Consider the following 17,355-nt stretch of genomic DNA (forward strand, 5'->3'; position numbering starts at 1 on the left):
TTTACCCCCTGGCCTTGATTCACAGCCATTCAAAACCATTAAGAATACCTGTTCTGATTTTAGTACATGGAGTGCATTGTATGGAGTGTACACAAGTATGATTATAAAGTTTCACATTGTAAAGGATGTATTTGAAGTATAAAATATACTCCTCAACTGAAAGTGCTCCTTTTATGAGGTCCTTCCCATAGCACTAATCCTACTCTTGAAATATCATTACCTGTCCATTTATGGTCCCCATTGAATGGACAACACAGTCAGAGTAACATAATTCAGCCTGGGAATGAAGTAAGGCCTCCAAGAAGAATGGTGCCACAATAAGATAACACTACATGCCCATTACAAGGGTAAATTTTTAAAAGAAACTGACAATGCCAAGTCTTGGAGAGGGTAAAGAACAACTGGAAATCTCACATATTGCTATAAGAAATGGTACAGTTTCTTTGGGAAATAGTTTGGCACTTTCTAATAAAGCTAAATATGCAGTTATCATATTCCACTTCTAGGTGTTAACCCAAGAGAAATGAAAACATATGCCCACACAAAGATCTGTAAACAAATGTTCAAACAGCTTTATTCAGAACTTGCCAAACCAACTCAGTGTCCTACAATAGGTAATTTGTGGCATATGCATGCAATGAAAGACTAGTCATCAATAGAAAGGAGTGAACTATTGAAACAGATAAGTTAAATGCATGTGAAAAGCACTTAGCTAAGCCAAGGGAGCTACAAACAAAAGCGTACATGCTGTATGAGTCCATTTAATATGAAATCCTAAAAATGGCAAATCTAATATGTAGGAAAACATATCAGTGGTTACGTGGTCCAAGGTGGAATGAATCGAGTGGGAAGGAACATAAGAGACCTTTGGAAGGTGATAGATATGTTCTATATCCTGACTGTGATGGTGTTTACGCAGGGGTTTAAATGTGTCAAAATTCCATTAATGTACACTTAAAAGGGGTGCATTTTATTAAGTCAATAAAATTGACTTAAAACAAGCAAACAAATATGTAGATAAGTACTTAGTGTTTTAAAATGTCATAATCGACAATGCACGAGCTACATACACATGATGAAGTTTCTTTGGCTTATTTACCTCTCTGGAGCCCCTTTTAATTGAATTCTAATAGCAAAACACATTGGCATGTCTCAACAGCATTACGAAGGACTAAAAATCAATTTTCAAATTTTTTTCACTAATGTGTAATACAGAGCATTAGTGCCCTATCTAAAAAAATATTTAGTTCAGTCTAATTATTTCAGAATATTTTCAGTGAACCTTTTTGCAGATATCACTCCATCTAATAAAGAGCCTAGTTGAGTCATCACAAAAGTGAAAACAATAACAAATTAATGTGACAGAATGAAAAAGAGTCTGTACTAATGATCAGTGTTAACACAACCACTAAACAGCTGCTCAGCCCTTCCCAGAATCAGCCTTACCCTTGACTACATCTTCTTGAGCCTTTCTCTTCTGGCTTTGGACCATCTGTCATTTGGCAGATAAGCCATATTCTGAGACATCTATATTGAACCACCATTCTCAAACTCTGTGAATACACACTAATTCTAGGCAAGACCATGCTGGTCTATTTTAACATTTTTGTTTTCCTTAGTTTCATTTAAAACCCTGTCACACAAGGGAGAAACTTAGAAAATTTCACTGGCAAAATGCAGCATAATTGCCTCTGGGAAGTTCCCCTTACCTTCTGCAAGCTTTTGGTAGCAATTCAATAAATTGTCAAGCCTTGCAAAGAAGGAAAATACTCTACAATTTCCTCTAGTCAATAATGAAGATTCACTGGGGATTCAGCTAATTCAGAAGTCTCACAGATTTTGAGCATCTGTAGGATTTTTCTCCTTAGCTGCCTTTCAATCTCAGTCCTGAATATAATATTTTAATTAGTTCTGACCATATTCAGGTATCATTCTCTTACTTTCCAGACTTTATGTATCACTTATGAGAAATGAAAACAAAAATTGTCTTTCTTGGTCTTTGAAATAGCCCAGAGCCCCTAGTTAATTTCTAAATCTATTTTCTCAGCTGAGTAGGGGAAGAAAACGAAATGGAACCAGCTTGCTGAGCTAAATAGAAAAAGTTCAGAACTGAGATGAAGAGCTAAATTATCATTTCCAGTACATCACATCAACGAGTTCATAGACAGCCCAGGAAATTCTACACTCTAAACCTTTCTACTGAACACACACTGAATACATCATCTAAGGTGAGGTAAGAAATACGGAGGCAATGTTATCTTCATATCTGACTATTCCCAGGAGTCTATTTTGTTTAAACCATGTTTATCAGCTTATTACTCTCTTGACAAGCTATCTGGTTTGTACTTAGATCAGTCAAAATACTTGATTTAAAATGTAAAATGCAAAGCGCTCTTATATGTCATAAAACCAATTTAGTTTTAATTTGGAAATTAAAATAGACCCTAGTGCAACCCACTGTTTATTCTTCTACCTGAACATGTTTTTATATTTCAGGAGAGAAAGACTACTTTACTCTCTGCACAAAAGCAAACATTTGAAACGACCACGGGGCAGTATGCAGGAGGTTCTCAAAACAGGAAAATTACTTTCTTTCCTCTGCTGCTTCATCCCTTCCCGTTTTCAGTTTGGAGCATTGACTGGTGACTTATCCTTATGCCTAAGAATCAGTAGATATAACTAAACTAAGGGATAAGAGTTGTGCTGTAAAAATGAACACTTAGGCAGAGCGCTGGTGCTCCCATCACTGGAGACCAGTCACAGCTTTGATTTATTTGCAGCTCCTGGCACACTAACCACCTGCACAGCTAGTAAACAGGACAGCTAGCCAAAGATCAGGCAGTTCACGTGTTAGAATGCTTTGCTTACCAAGAAGGCACCTACTATATTTGCAAGAACCTTTACACAAAAACAAACACAGTGCAACCGAAGGCAGTGCATATTTTAACTACAGTTCCTCTGAAGAAGAACACTATTTCCACTAAGCATCCAAACAGATTCATATTGCTGCAAGCAAGCACTTGGCAGAACTGTAATGGTAGGCACTGGTGGCCTCACCATCAGAAAAATATAAAGGCTAACACAGCCCAACCCTGTTGCCTCCTCCTAGTCCTTCTTTGGCTCCTTTCTTTTCTAAAGACCAAGTAAGGAAAAGTCAAAATAAGAGTAATATTTTTCTTTACTGATGGAAATCGAGTTTTATGAATACACCGTTTCACACCACGCTCCCCAAATCTGTATTTGGGATCCTCTTATAAATAAAACAAGTCTCCATTTCAGTTTTCAACATGGCCACAATTAAACACACACGCGCACACTCATACACACACACCGAAAATGTATACACAATTTTCAGGGAACCTTAGATATCCACAGCACATACTTGGATCAATTCAAATCCACGTACAACCATGTATTTGGCCTGTCAAGGTATGTTCACATTTGGAAACAGTTATGATAAGCAAAGATTATATTTACATTTGAGCTTTTGACCCTGTGTCATCACAAACGTGACAGATGAGGCACAGAGGACTCCCCCCTTCCTTACTGCCCACAGTGAGTACTAAATATTTAGAATGAAACTAGAGAATCCCCAGCCCTAAGTGAGCAAGCAAACAAACCAATTAAAAACAAAAATCAAGAAACCTCAGCTGACTCTAATCCTACAGTTCAGAGATGACTTCTGGTGCCATTTTCAACCCATAGGGGAGCAATATCACACTAAAATGAGTGCTGTTAATTCTCTTTAGTAAAGCTATTTCCTTATTTCTTATGAGAAAAGTTTTAGGGAACAAAATTTGATAAAGAGCCCAAAACTAGTCAGAGTCAAATGATAAGTTTCACCTACAAAGTTACAGGTACATCTTTCTGTGGTTGTATGTGTGTGTGTGTGTGTGTATACATGCAGTTCTGTACCTGTTTTTCTAACCTATGACTAAAAGAACAGTAACTAAATATGCTTTTCAAGGAATAATTACAAATGGTAACTCCATTTCCTTCACTGAGTAGAAACGGGACACGATTCCAAAGCCATTGTTGGTACTGTAATTGTTCGATTTTGCTTTCTGTTAAGGTTTCCATTATTGTATAATGTTATTAAGTATGAAGAAAAGAATTAAGAAGTGACAGAAGATGAAAATCTCAATCCCTCAAATGAGAGTAGCACTCTCTTCATTTCTCCACTGGCACATACGGCTCAAGCCCCCTGTCCCCAGCCTGCTGCTCCCCAGGACAAGGACCTTCCCCTGATCCCTGTCCCCCAACCCTCAGTTCATTCCCTAAGAGACCACTTCATTATGCAATCTGACTTCTTTATTCTGCCTACTCTAGATTTGCAGGTCCTCTACTTGCAAAGCTTTTCCCACTGTTGATAGCATTTAATCCACGTTTGGAGAGAAGCAGCCTCTTCACGTCCCTCAGTCCGTGTGCAGTTACAGTTTGCAACAGCATATGTCCATGTGCCTGACGGCACCTGAACTGACATGGATTCAGAAGTGCCCTGGCAGTAGCATCGTTGCACAGAGACGACGATTATACGTCTATTCCCTCTCAGGCACACAAAGCGAGGAGACCACCCGCCCCAAACCAGAGCCAGCAGCTAGCCCTCCCTCTGCTTCTTTTCAGACCGCACACAGCTGTTACAGTGCTGAGAGGGAAAGCACAGCTGCCTCCGTTTGACCCACACCTACAGGCTTTTCTTCATTCCCGCTCTCATTTCCATGAGCCCCAACTGCTTGCATCTCTCCTCCGCTTCTATCTGTATTAGAGGAAGTTCAAGGCTGCGGGCAGAGTCCCCATTGTCTTCCTGTTTAGATCAGACATGTAAATAAACACATCTGTTTGGCTAGGACACAAGCAAAGCCTTAAATAGTAGCATTGCCTAAAAGATATCACTAAGTTCTGTGAAATAATTATTACAGTAATTCTCGCGACAAGGCAGCTCTCATACAGCTAAACAAGACACCATTTCACAAACCCACTTGCCTCGTTTTTTGCGTATATGAAAAATGCCGGTACTAGAGAACCACAGAAGGCAAGCAATTGCATATAGCAGCCAAGTAAATCCATGTTCTCAAAACGGGGCACCATGGAGAAAATCAGTCTTATGAAATAACAACTCTCTCTAAAGCAGATAAAATCCTTTTTAAACATCTGCCTTAGAAAATTCAAGTTGTTTTCATGAATCTCTCTCCTCCTAATATACTCTGTATTTGTTCATAAAAATGGATGTCAATACTAGATGTATATTTTGTTGTTTGTGAAAAAATATCTCTTGAGGATTGTCTACTATTTTTAGTAGACAGATTATTAACCATTTTCTTAACTACCTTCCTTAAAGGGAAAATTAATGGTCCCTGTTTATTTCTCATGTTTAAAATAAAAGAAACCCTAATCTACACTTATAAAATACCAGCATAATCTACATTTATGTAACACAATTTGTTCATTTAGGTACTTCCCAAATATTGTGAAAAGTTTTTAGCTCTACTTCTCTGTTTTCATGTCCAGGACCAAGTGCTGTGCTGTCTAGACTAACAAAGTCCATTCTCTCTCCTGTAACTGTGCCCATTTTTCAGCCAGCAAGGCAAACAGGCAAGTGCTAATGGCTGGTCTGCAACGACGGCACTTTGTCACGCCAGGAGTTAGCCACAGGCAGCTCTGGAGCCAGATCAGCCCAGAACATTGCCTTGTACCCTTTCTCAAGTATTAATCACCTTTCTAAAGGTCACGGTGCCTGACATGTGGACAGAAAGGCAGGACCCCACCAGCCAAGCTCCCTAGACCAGTTCACACTACTGGTGCACTTTGCTTGAGGCTTACATCACTTGCTTACTTTCTCATACGATGTTACAATCTTCAAATGTTGTACAAGCTGAATCCTACCCCCTTATCCATCTGGAAAATCCATACTCCTGAAGCCCAAGCATATCCTCCAGGGCAAGCCTTTGTTGATGCCACAAGGCTCTGTTTATCTTCCCTTTTTCAATGCAACCAGCAGATTCTGTACTCACTTCCTTACTTCTGCTAAAGCCCTGACTGATTACACTGCCCTACGGTAATCTATATGCACGTCTGGCCCTGCCTTCGCCCTTAGATTTCTTCTTGGGGTCTATTAATGTGACTCCTCAGGCTGACCTTCCCTGAAGGCTAAAAGTTGGTTTTCTCTGTTATACGCTCCCATTCTGTTGTGTTCTCTTCCTTTATATAAAATCACATGTCAGCATTGTACTGTTTCTATTTCCTGGAACCTTAAATTCTGTGAGTGTAGGGACCTAAACAATCCTGTTCACAATTGCATCCCTAATGCCTGGGACAGTGCCTGAAATCTGTTAGTTCTCAACTGTCTGAAAACATCACGTGAATAAATAAATGCATAGTAGCTTCTTGAAAGTTGGAACCATATCTTATTCAAATTACTATGCCCAGTCTATCCAAGTCAGTGAGCAGCAATTTTTTGACTCAATGATGAACTCAGTAAATTGTGTGTTATTCATTTATAACTCTACAAATATAGTCAAGTTATAACAAACTTGATTCTCAAGGAAAGTGTATAACCTAATTTCCCAAAATTTATAAGGATCAGAGACATGGAAGAGTAGAAGAAAACATTGAGAATTTAGATTTTTAAATACAATTTATTTTTGACTAGTGGTACCTTGAAAATATTGTACCATGCCATAAAAAATTGCTTTGATGTATGTCCAGCAGCTAAACAAAAGTCAATACATATTTATCTATGTTTATTATCAAGCATGGAAAAATTAAATCACGGGTAATTCAGAGTAATTCAAACCTTCACTTTAGTTTTGCCTTCAGTATTACTTTCTATTCATATTTGCATATTTAAAAAAATAATCAATTAGTCATAGTCAACCTTTATGTGCAGAGACCATATTAGGCAATATGTAGAAATGCAAAAGTAACAGGAGGGAGACAGATGGCTCCATGTAATATACATAATAAAATGTCCTCCTTTGCTCTGCCTTACTTAGATATTATGCATTCAATCTGTAATGCTTTATATTCTTTTGCATAGGTGTGGGTTTTTTCCTCTGATTAGACCTGAATTTCCTTGGCTACAAACACCTTGACTTTTGGTTAACTCCTTTTTGTCATCATTTGTCCTTCTTTCTTACTGTATCAGCTCATACATTCACTCATCAAATATTTATTGAATGTCTGCTATGTGTCAGTTACTCTGCTAGACCCATGATATAGAGAACAAGATAAAGTCCCCACTCCCGTGAAGCTATATTGAATGTGTATGTGGGAGGTGGGGTGGAGCAAAGATTAAACAAGTAAACAAACAAATATGAAATACGTTAGCTAGAAAAAGTGCCATAAAAACTTATATAACAGGATAAAGGGTTAGGAACTGGTAAGTATGAGGGTTATTTAAGATGAAATGGCCAAGGAACAATTAAGCAAAAACCTTAATGTATTGAGGAAAGCACTGAAAGATCTGGGTAGAAGAATGTTTTAGGCAGAGAGAACAAAAAGTACAAAAGCTCTGAGGTGGTAATGAGCCCTGTGTGTTCCAAGAACATCAGAAAGATGGTGTGGCTGGAGTTGAGTGAGAGAGGGGCAGAGGGGTATAAGACGGGGGTAGAATGAGCCAGATCATGCAAGGCCAGCATAGGCTATGGTAAGCAGTTTAGATTTTATATTTATGCAATGAGAGGCTTATGGTAGGTTTTGAGCAAAGGAGTGACATAATCTGATTTGTCTTTTAATATTACTCTAGCTGCTCTGTGACAAATAGGCTATAGGGTTGCAAAAATGGGAGCTAGACCAGTTGGGAGGTATTGCAATTGGCCAGGCAAGACGTGGTAGTGCCCTGGATTGGCACTACCTGGAGGTAATAAGAAGTGATCACATTTTGAACATACTTTGAAAGTAGAGATGGAAGACAAGACTTTCTAATGGTTTTCATGTTAATTGTGAGGAAATAAGAATTGAGGATGCCTTCTAGGTTATTAGTCTGAAAAGAGGTGAATAGTGATGCAGTTATGAGATGTGGAAGACTAGGGGAGAAGCCTAGAATAGGGCTCCCAAGAACAGATGCTCCACAAATGCTAATTCGGTAATTAAAAAACAAAAAAGTACAAATTAATACCATTGCAAGCTGTTTATGTAAGTGATAATAAGTACATAACTTCAAATTCCAAATCTGTAGCATTTTTAAAAGTAGCAGTAGTAATCAGAGCAGGAACAAGGAGAAAATAACATCCCAAGAAAAATCATCTTTAGAACGCATAATTGAAAATCATTTCAGACTACTGCAGGACTTTAGCTTCAAATTTCACAAATTCTAAGAGCTCTAACATTAATTAAAATTGGTTTAAAGTTATTTGTTGAATGATTAACAATGATTCAATTCATTTATCTCTCACTTATTTAGCAGAAGACATTACTGTTTAGCATAAAAGACTCTCCTACCTCTAGATTCTCATGTTTTCAAAGAAGTTAGAACAGACAAGCTACATCATCTTTATTCATTGTCACGATAGTAATCAGCTGAGAACTTTCAACTTGACCTCTATGTAGCACTCAGAATAGATAAAGATTGGTTGCCATGATATCTTAATAACATAAATATCCATTCCATCAAGCCAGGTTCTTGAAATTCATCTTAGAGTTTAATAGTGAAGTATCTGCTCCTTAATTGGTAAGGTTTGATTAATATGTCCTTTCTTACATCCACATGGCCCATTTGCAGTAGGTTAAATTTGTTTCATTTTTCAAGTTACAACAGTTTAGGGATTTCTGCTTCCCTTTTATCTCTGATGTAAAGTATTGCACCTAAGGAATGTGCACTAATCTGTTTTTACTAATATTCTAGCTGCTTAAATTCAAGGCTCTAGACAAGTAATAAAGAGTTATTTCTTGATGGTTTTATAAAGATCCAAAGACTAGACACTAGGGCAAGAAGCATCATTCCATTTGTATAGAATTTTTGAGGAAGGGAAATAGGGGGAGTTTTCTTTTGTTATTTATCAACTAAAATTTGAAATTTTTGCCATTACGCCACTCAGTAAACCCTAAGGATAGCTTCCAGTTGGTCTGAGTTACAATAATCTTGTGAAGATTTACTGCTGAGTTTCATGTTATTATAAATGAAGGAAATTCTACTCACAGTCCAAATATCAAATGCAGCTTCACATAGGGTCAGGCAACATCAGTGTGCCACGGGCTTTTATCATAAATCAGACACTCTGGAACAAATTCGGAGCGTTGACTTCCCAAGTTTCCACGTAATATTCTGCGCTATTTTTTCATTTGAACACATGGAGGCCAGCTGTAAATCATACACTAACCTAAAAACTAGGAGACTATTTTTTTTTTCTCCCAGGAATAAAAACTAAGTTAATGGCTGATTCAAGAAAATACTACTATTGGCAGGAAGTGGGGCACCCTTAGAGGACAAGCAGAAGCACATTCAATCCCTGGCCATTTAGCAAGATCTGCCAATTCTATGTCGTATCTGTTCCCACAAGACTCCCGTCCCAAATTGCGCCATGTATTTGCTTTCATTTTATTCCAAGTGGAGAGTTCGTTTTCTTTTCTATAACTACTGACTGGCCGTTCCATATGTAACTTGCATAATCATCTCTGTAGGCCATGGAGAAATACTGTTTGTATCAGTAAGAATCAAACAATATTTTGAATCAGTAAGAATCAGTAAGAATCAAAGAATCCCTTTTTTTTTTTTTTAGTCTTTCCCTATCAAACCAGCATTCCTCTTCCGCTGGGATTGTCTCACCCTTTATAGATAGTCCTATTTAATGGATTTCAAAATGTCTCTAACTTGGTTCTCTTCTACAATGTCTCTTTAGCCCTGATAAACCCTTGGCATGTCTGCCCAACGTGGCCACGGAACACTGTGCACTGTGCTCCACACACAGTGATGTACACAAAGGAGGAACCCTCATTCTTGACCTCAAACGGTGCATCCTGGAATGGGGTTGTGCGTGCCTGTAGCAAGGAGTGTTTTTTCCTTATTCACACAATGGGCTAGCAACAGCTCTGTTTTTGCCCCACAAAAGTCACGTGCCCTTGACTCTACCACAGCAGGCAATTCTAACCAGCTTCTACTCTATAGACTCTTTCAGGCTAAAGTCTGGTACCTGCCTCTGTGCCTCCAAAACCTCCAGCGTACACAGTCAAGTTCTCCCAATATCTTTGAAACCATATCCAACTCTGAAACCATGAAAAACTGGGTCCTACCTTAATGTGAATGGTGAATATAATGCATCAAAATCTTAAATAAAATATAGTATTAACCCATCAAATCCAGCTGTATATTTAAAATTAATATTCTTTGTGTTTATTCCAGGAATATATAGGTTACATATAGGTATGTATTAATAAAGTTCATAACATAAACAGATCAACTAAGAAAAAAACAACTCAATTTATAGTACATTGAAAGAAGGCATTTGATAAAATTTACCATCCACTCTTAAAGGAAAGATCTCTTAAAAACATGAATAGAAAGATGTATATTAAAATCAATCACAGTTTTTCCAGCCAGCCTCATACTTGAGCATTGCATGCTTGCCCATTAATGCCAGATAATAGTATTAGTATGCCCCAAATAATAATCATTCTCTCTACAAATAATGCACATATGATTACTCTGAATCAGCCAGTCAATGCAATTAAATAAGAAAATGAAATATAAGTGAAAAGTACTGAAATAGAGGAAAACACTTAAATATATTTGTCTACCTAGAAAAAAAAATAAATGAATCAACTAAGAAGCCATTAGAAATAGAAAGTAAATTCAGTAAAATGGACAACTAAGCTAAAAAATTAATGTTTCCAAAATTTAAAAATGCAAAGAAAAAACATTTCACATAAAATAGTAACAAGAAATGAAAAAGAACTACAGAAGAAGTTAACTTCACAAGACGTTAGATCACTTACTTGAATAAAATTATAAAATTTTAGTCAGAAGCATAGGAGCAAAATGAATATGTGGAAAACATACAGATTATGAGATAGAAAGGAACTTCTAAAGAAAAATAGAAATTCTTCTCCAAATTAAGCTATAGATTTATTTCAGTTTCAGTCAGAATACTGAACATTCTTTCAGTGAATTGATAAAAATTATCCTAAAGTTCGCTGGATAGCCAGGAACATTATGAAAAAGAAGAATGAGAGAGGACTTGCCCTTTCAGAACCTAAAATGTAGCCTAAATTTGTCATAATTGAGTGTGGTATTTTTGAAATAAACAATAACACAAATATATAAAAATTGGTAGATAAAGATGGCTTTTCAAGTTGACACAGGAAAGATAAATAATTTAATAAATGGAATTGGGACAATGGTTGAGTAATATGGGAAAAAAAAATCAGGTAGATTCCTGCTTCATCCTTACCCTAAAATTGGCTGGAAATAAAGATTAAATTTAAAAGCAAATCATAAAGTGCTATAAGCATATAGAGATGATATTTATATGTCTGGTATAATGCATTATATAATTTTATATTATATTACATTATAAATGCAACAATATAAACATGACATAAAATTTAATAATCATAAAAAATAAATATATTTGACCTCACATAAATTTAAAACGTTTGTTTTAGAGACCTATTGAAAATTAGTGTTAATATATACGCAAGCAAGGATGATGTGCATTTATAGCATGATCTCATTTTGGAAAAAAATCAGTAATTATATGTTTGAATAACATGACTATGTAATACACTCACAAAGTTGGATGTTTAAAAACATAATGCTTTTTTGTCTTGAAGTGAATTTATTTTCTAAATCTGGATCGCCAACTCACCAGCCTTATATCAGGCAATTTAATTTAGTTCTTGCATTCTAGTTCTGCCCCATCCAGTGATTTAATAGTCCACTTAGACTGTGTAAACCGGTTACAGGGTGGTTCTCTAGTGCCTCCTAGACATTTCTTTCTCACCTCATCGAGCTGTCAGTGTTCCAGGGTATAAAGCACCTGCCTTCCACGGGCAGCAGCTGGCTGCCTCTCTGTAGTGGGGAGAGGTCGTGAAGAAGAGTGACAAAATCTACCTCCTGTGCGGTATTCCACTGCTTCTGTCAGTGTAGTCTCTTGTCTCTGAACCACATCAGGAGGGGTGCTGGAAGGGGTCACATTTGGTTGCTGGCAGCAAACTGGAAGGGTGACATCTCAGAGATGCAGCAGCTCTGCTCTTCTCTCCTCAGCCGGCACATGAGCTGCCCCTCCCGGGTAAGTTGTGAGGTCCATCCATGTTCAACTCACTGTTATGAGCAACTCCCTGACACGTCACTCTTGGACCATGTAATACCCTGGAGACTCAGTGGAGGGCAGGGGGTGGTTGGAGGCCCCTCTCATATATAAATGAACCATGTGGCCATCTCCCTTGCTTTACCAGTGCAGGATGGTGCGGTGCACATCTGCCTGGCTGCCACATTTAATCTGCAGCCAGAAGACAGTGTGTGCATCTCCTTTTCTCAAGTTTCTGCATACTCCCTGGGGGCTTCTAATATTTGTGTCCTGCTTTTCCGTTTGATATTCAGCACAAGGAGTTAAGGAATAAAACAACACCAGGCCAGTTTTTCCTCTCTCTTCTTCATCTAAAACTCGATTCCTCTCTACGCTCAACGTGGTTCAAAGTACTTTATTATGTAAAGGGGAGTAAAAAGAGCTGAGGTCCCTCAGCTCTTTACCTCAGCAGATGTGTTTGGTCTCCGCAGCCCTCCCTGTTCTATAAGAACTCGTGATCTAAATTGGAGATGGTCATGAGGATCAGAAGAGAGAAGTAAATGTTCTTTGATATTGCAAGTAATTATAAGGCATTATTATTATTTCATGTTCCATTTTTTACATATATATCTGTATATATACACGTATTTATAAATATTGTTGATATAGATGTAGATGTGGAGATATAGATGTAGATATAGATATACAGAGAGAAAGAGATTGATAGAAATTAGCCTGCAGATGATACATATCTAAATATTCATAGAGGTTTAGAAGTGTTTCACACTTGCCCAACATTTATTATATTTATAGATAAATACTAAAAACATTTTAAAAATGTGATTTTCTAAATTCACAGCTGTTCAGGCAATATTCTAATTTACCTGGGTAACAATTATGTTTCAAAAGTGTCGAGAAAGCCACTGAATCATGCAGCCTCATTTACGGGTGTGGCTTAAGCCTTGACTTGAAAATCTCTTTCTAGACGAAAAACAGACTACATCAGAATTTGTACAATTATGTATTTCATTAGGCAAAGTAGGAAGAATCCATAAAGTAAAATCCTGCTTTACTTTTCAGATATTAAAGCCACTGGGCAGTTAAGCAGGGTTACCAGGTATTATCTTTCTAATTCCTACCACGTGCTGCAATCAAAAACCTCTTCAGCATCATTTTGATATATGGTAACATAAAGTATTTATACATTATTCAGTGTTAAACTAACATTTTTTAATAAGTCCTTATCGATTCAGAATAGTATTAGGAATATCTTTCCTTTAAAATTGATTGTGTTTGATCAGAGCAGTCCACTGATTATAAATCTTATTTTCCCCAAGGATGAGGAAAAAGATTATGATTGACTCATCATACTAACCACAAATCCAAAGCCACAAATGCTAAAGGTAACTACATTAAGTGAATAGTAACACTGAGACAGCTAATCATAACTCAGAAATCTTGAGACCCAGAGTGCTGATTTAGCAGGTGTACCTTTCCTGTTATGTTTCAAGAATCATCATATTTTCTAACTGAATAATTTGATTTCTTGCAGGAAATATACTAGGATTGCATCTTGGAATAACCAGTGATGTTAGGAATTGGCTCAATCCTTTACAATTTTAAACCTTTTACCCTTAAGTGTCCCAAGGAACATTACTTACAAGAAAAAAGAGGAAAACAAGAAATAGTCCAGTACTCAGACTTTCAGAAACTTCAAATTCACAAGTGCTGCAGAAAATTCTAGTCAAAGGCAGTGGAGATCAGGAATAGAGCATGGAAGCAAGTTAATCACTCAGGACCAAGTGCTCCTGCACTGCCAGACCCCAAGTTACTCAAGAAATATTAGGCCATCCTCCTGCACCCTCAACTCACTCAGCCCTGACCCCATTACCAAGGCGTAATCAGAAAACTTAATGTAACTTGATTACACAGTTATTCCTTTCCCTATGTGAAGAGTTACCCACTTTGATCTAATTCCTTAAAGCCTCAGGGAGCATATCATAGGGTATGTTTTAGTTAAATTCCACTAGTCAAATAACATGGCAAATCTTCTGTGTGTGTTAATTGTAATAATTTCTACGTCTAAGCACCTTAAAATACATGATTAATTCCACATGATATTCACAAGACTTTAGGCCAAGTATCAGAGCTCAATATAATAAATAGAAACACTTTAGATGTTTTAAGAGAAATGGGTTTAATTCAAGAAATAAGATGCTTACAAAATAACTAGAAGTTTGGAAGGAATGGGCTCTAGACTGGGCCTCCAGGAATAACCCCCAAACACTGCATAACCAAAACACCAGGAGGGCTACTGATTCTGCCACAGTCAGAGGTAAAACTCAAGAGGCCACTACTGGAACTATTAAGTCAAGAACATTCTGTTATGGACTCAGATAATAGAGGCCAAACTAGTGGTTACCAGTGGCGGGGGTAGCAGGGTTCGGGCAATGTAGGAGTTGGGGAGTGAGAGGTACAAACTACTGGGTATAAAGTAGGCTCAAGGATGTACTGTACCACACGGGGAATATAACCAACATTTTATAATAACTGTAAATGGAAAGTAACCTTAAAAAATTGTATACAAATTTATTTTTTTAATTTTTAAGTAAAATAAAACAAAACATAAAAAAAGACATTATGCTATGGCTGTGACCTGGAAATGAGAAAGCAACTGCTGTTGTCACCTTAGCTACTACGTAAAGCTGTACACTGGAACACTGCTGAAGAAAAGCCCCACATATTTGCAACCTGTTTTCTGAAAGAAAAAATCAAACAAAGCTGCAGGAAGATGGCTCCCTTATTACTCCCACCTTATAAATCTTGAATCAATACTTCTAAATGATAGAATCAAATTTGCTTCCAAATCTTAGCAGCGAGGGAGCCTGGGAAATATGGATTTTTAGCTTTCCAGCTTCTACAGGCCAAGAAGGCTAAGCAGAAGGAGTTAGAAATGGATGCTGGGACTTCCCTGGTAGCGCAGTGGTTACGAATCCGCCTGCCAATGCAGGGGACACGGGTTTGTGCCCTGGTCCGGGAAGATCCCACATGTTGCGGAGCAACTAAGCCCGTGAGCCACAACTACTGAGCTTGCATTCTAGAGCCCGCGAGCCACAACTACTGAGCATGTGTGCTGCAACTACTGAAGCCCACGTGCCTGGAGCCTGTGCTCCGCAACAAAAGAAGCCACCACAATGAGAAGCCCACGCACTGCAACAAAGAGTAGCCCTCACTCACCAGAACTAGAGAAAGCCCGTGTGTAGCAACAAAGACCTGACACAGCCAAAAAATAAATAAAAATTTAAAAAAAAGAAATGGATGCTGAGAACAGACCAATCAGCCATACCACCACAGGGAGCTTGTTGGAACTTCCATTTCACAGATGAGGAAACTGAGATTCAAAAAATTTAAGTGACTTGCACAAGACTTCAGTGTTAAATAAATTGAATTACCAGAAATAAAACCCAGGAATTTCTATGCCATGACCAGAATACTTTCCAATTTGCCATTCTGTATTAATTGATTATGAGGGATTATTAAACCAGAAGAAGAAACAATTTATTACACCTGTAAGAGGGCCTACCATTTCCTGACATGTATTTGCTCATCTATCAGGCTATTATTATGTTTCAAAGAGATCAACTTAGAAAAATCTCTAGATATACAGCACTCCTTCTCAATGGATATTAAGCAGTTGACAGAGTTTAGGGTATAGATGAAGCAAACTTGTAAACTTCAAGCTCTTGTCTTCCTTCAAACATTCAAAAATTACTCAAAGCCTAAAGACAGAAAAAGGCAGCTGAACAGGCAAAATTCACGTTCTTGATATTTATCCCCATTCCCTCCCCAAATTAAAAGATTATTTGCAAAGATTTATAAAAAGTCAAAGAGTAAAAGAAAAACTTATGTTACCTGAATTAAATTCAGAAATGCTACTTGAGAGAAATGTAATATATAAATGTAAGTTAACTAAATACTGGTGAAGTTATCTCTTAAAGAGATACTGGCCTTAAAGATGTAACTATAAAGCTATTGAATATAATCTGGCTTGCTTATCAGCTTTCTAATACATATCTCTTTTTAGTAATTGGTTCATTTTTAAAAAATGAATTCTTATCCATGTCTTCATATGTGGATCATAATTTAATCAAATGTGAAATTTTAGATTAATTTTTAGCATATTCAAACTCATCCCAAATCCACTAATAGACATGCAGAAAATGGTTTTGCTGTCACTCTACAAATCTCCATGACAATGTTCAGTGCTCATTTTTGTGACTACCTCTTTAAAGGGAAGCATTTTGGAAGAGGTCTCCTGAGGGCGTTCATAATAAATCTTTCCTGAGTTTCTTTTAGGTAGAAAAAAAAAATCCACTTAAGACAATGCTTTAAGGCAAAGTGTTACCTGACTTCAGATTCAAACATTTTATTTATTAGGGAAGAAGTTAAAATCTCCAGGGGGTGCTCAATCAGTCTATTCTGAGAGGTAGAAATGGAGAAACTACTTCAGGTAAATGGTGTCTAATTCTGGTAACAGAGACAAGTCCTAGCCCTGCCAACATTCTCTCTCCTGGAAATACCACCACTCTACTCCACAGGGAAGGTATATTAATTGCTTAATTGAGAAATGAGAAGACAACAATGAAGAATTACAGCAGCTTTTATTTACTGAGTCCCCACTATATACCAGCCATGTTAGATGCTTCAAAACATTATTATGAGCATTAATCCCACATTGCAGAAAAGAAAACTGAGGCTCATAGGAGCTAAAAATGTGCCTAATGTCACACAGCTAGTAAGCAGAAGAAGCAAGACTCAAACCATGACCGACTGACCTCAAAGTTTGCATGCTCTCCCCTACAGCACAGCGATGAGAAACCCAATATCTCGAGTAAAGGCCACTTTCTACTCAAATAGAGACGGTAGGAGGCAAGCAATGTAAATTGACCCAATGACCAAAAACCTACACCATGTAAAACTGCAACGCCACAGAAGCTTCGCAATCTTACCTGAATGTCTATAGCAATCAGTGTAAAGGTTATTGAAGTTCAGCAAACTTGCCTCTAGCAAAATACAGCTAAATTTGTTCTACTTATGGGAATGGAAGGAGAGTAAAGATTTCTATCCCCAGTGT

Source organism: Balaenoptera ricei, chromosome 12, assembly GCF_028023285.1.
Source record: "Balaenoptera ricei isolate mBalRic1 chromosome 12, mBalRic1.hap2, whole genome shotgun sequence".
NCBI classification, from domain to species: Eukaryota; Metazoa; Chordata; class Mammalia; order Artiodactyla; family Balaenopteridae; genus Balaenoptera; species Balaenoptera ricei.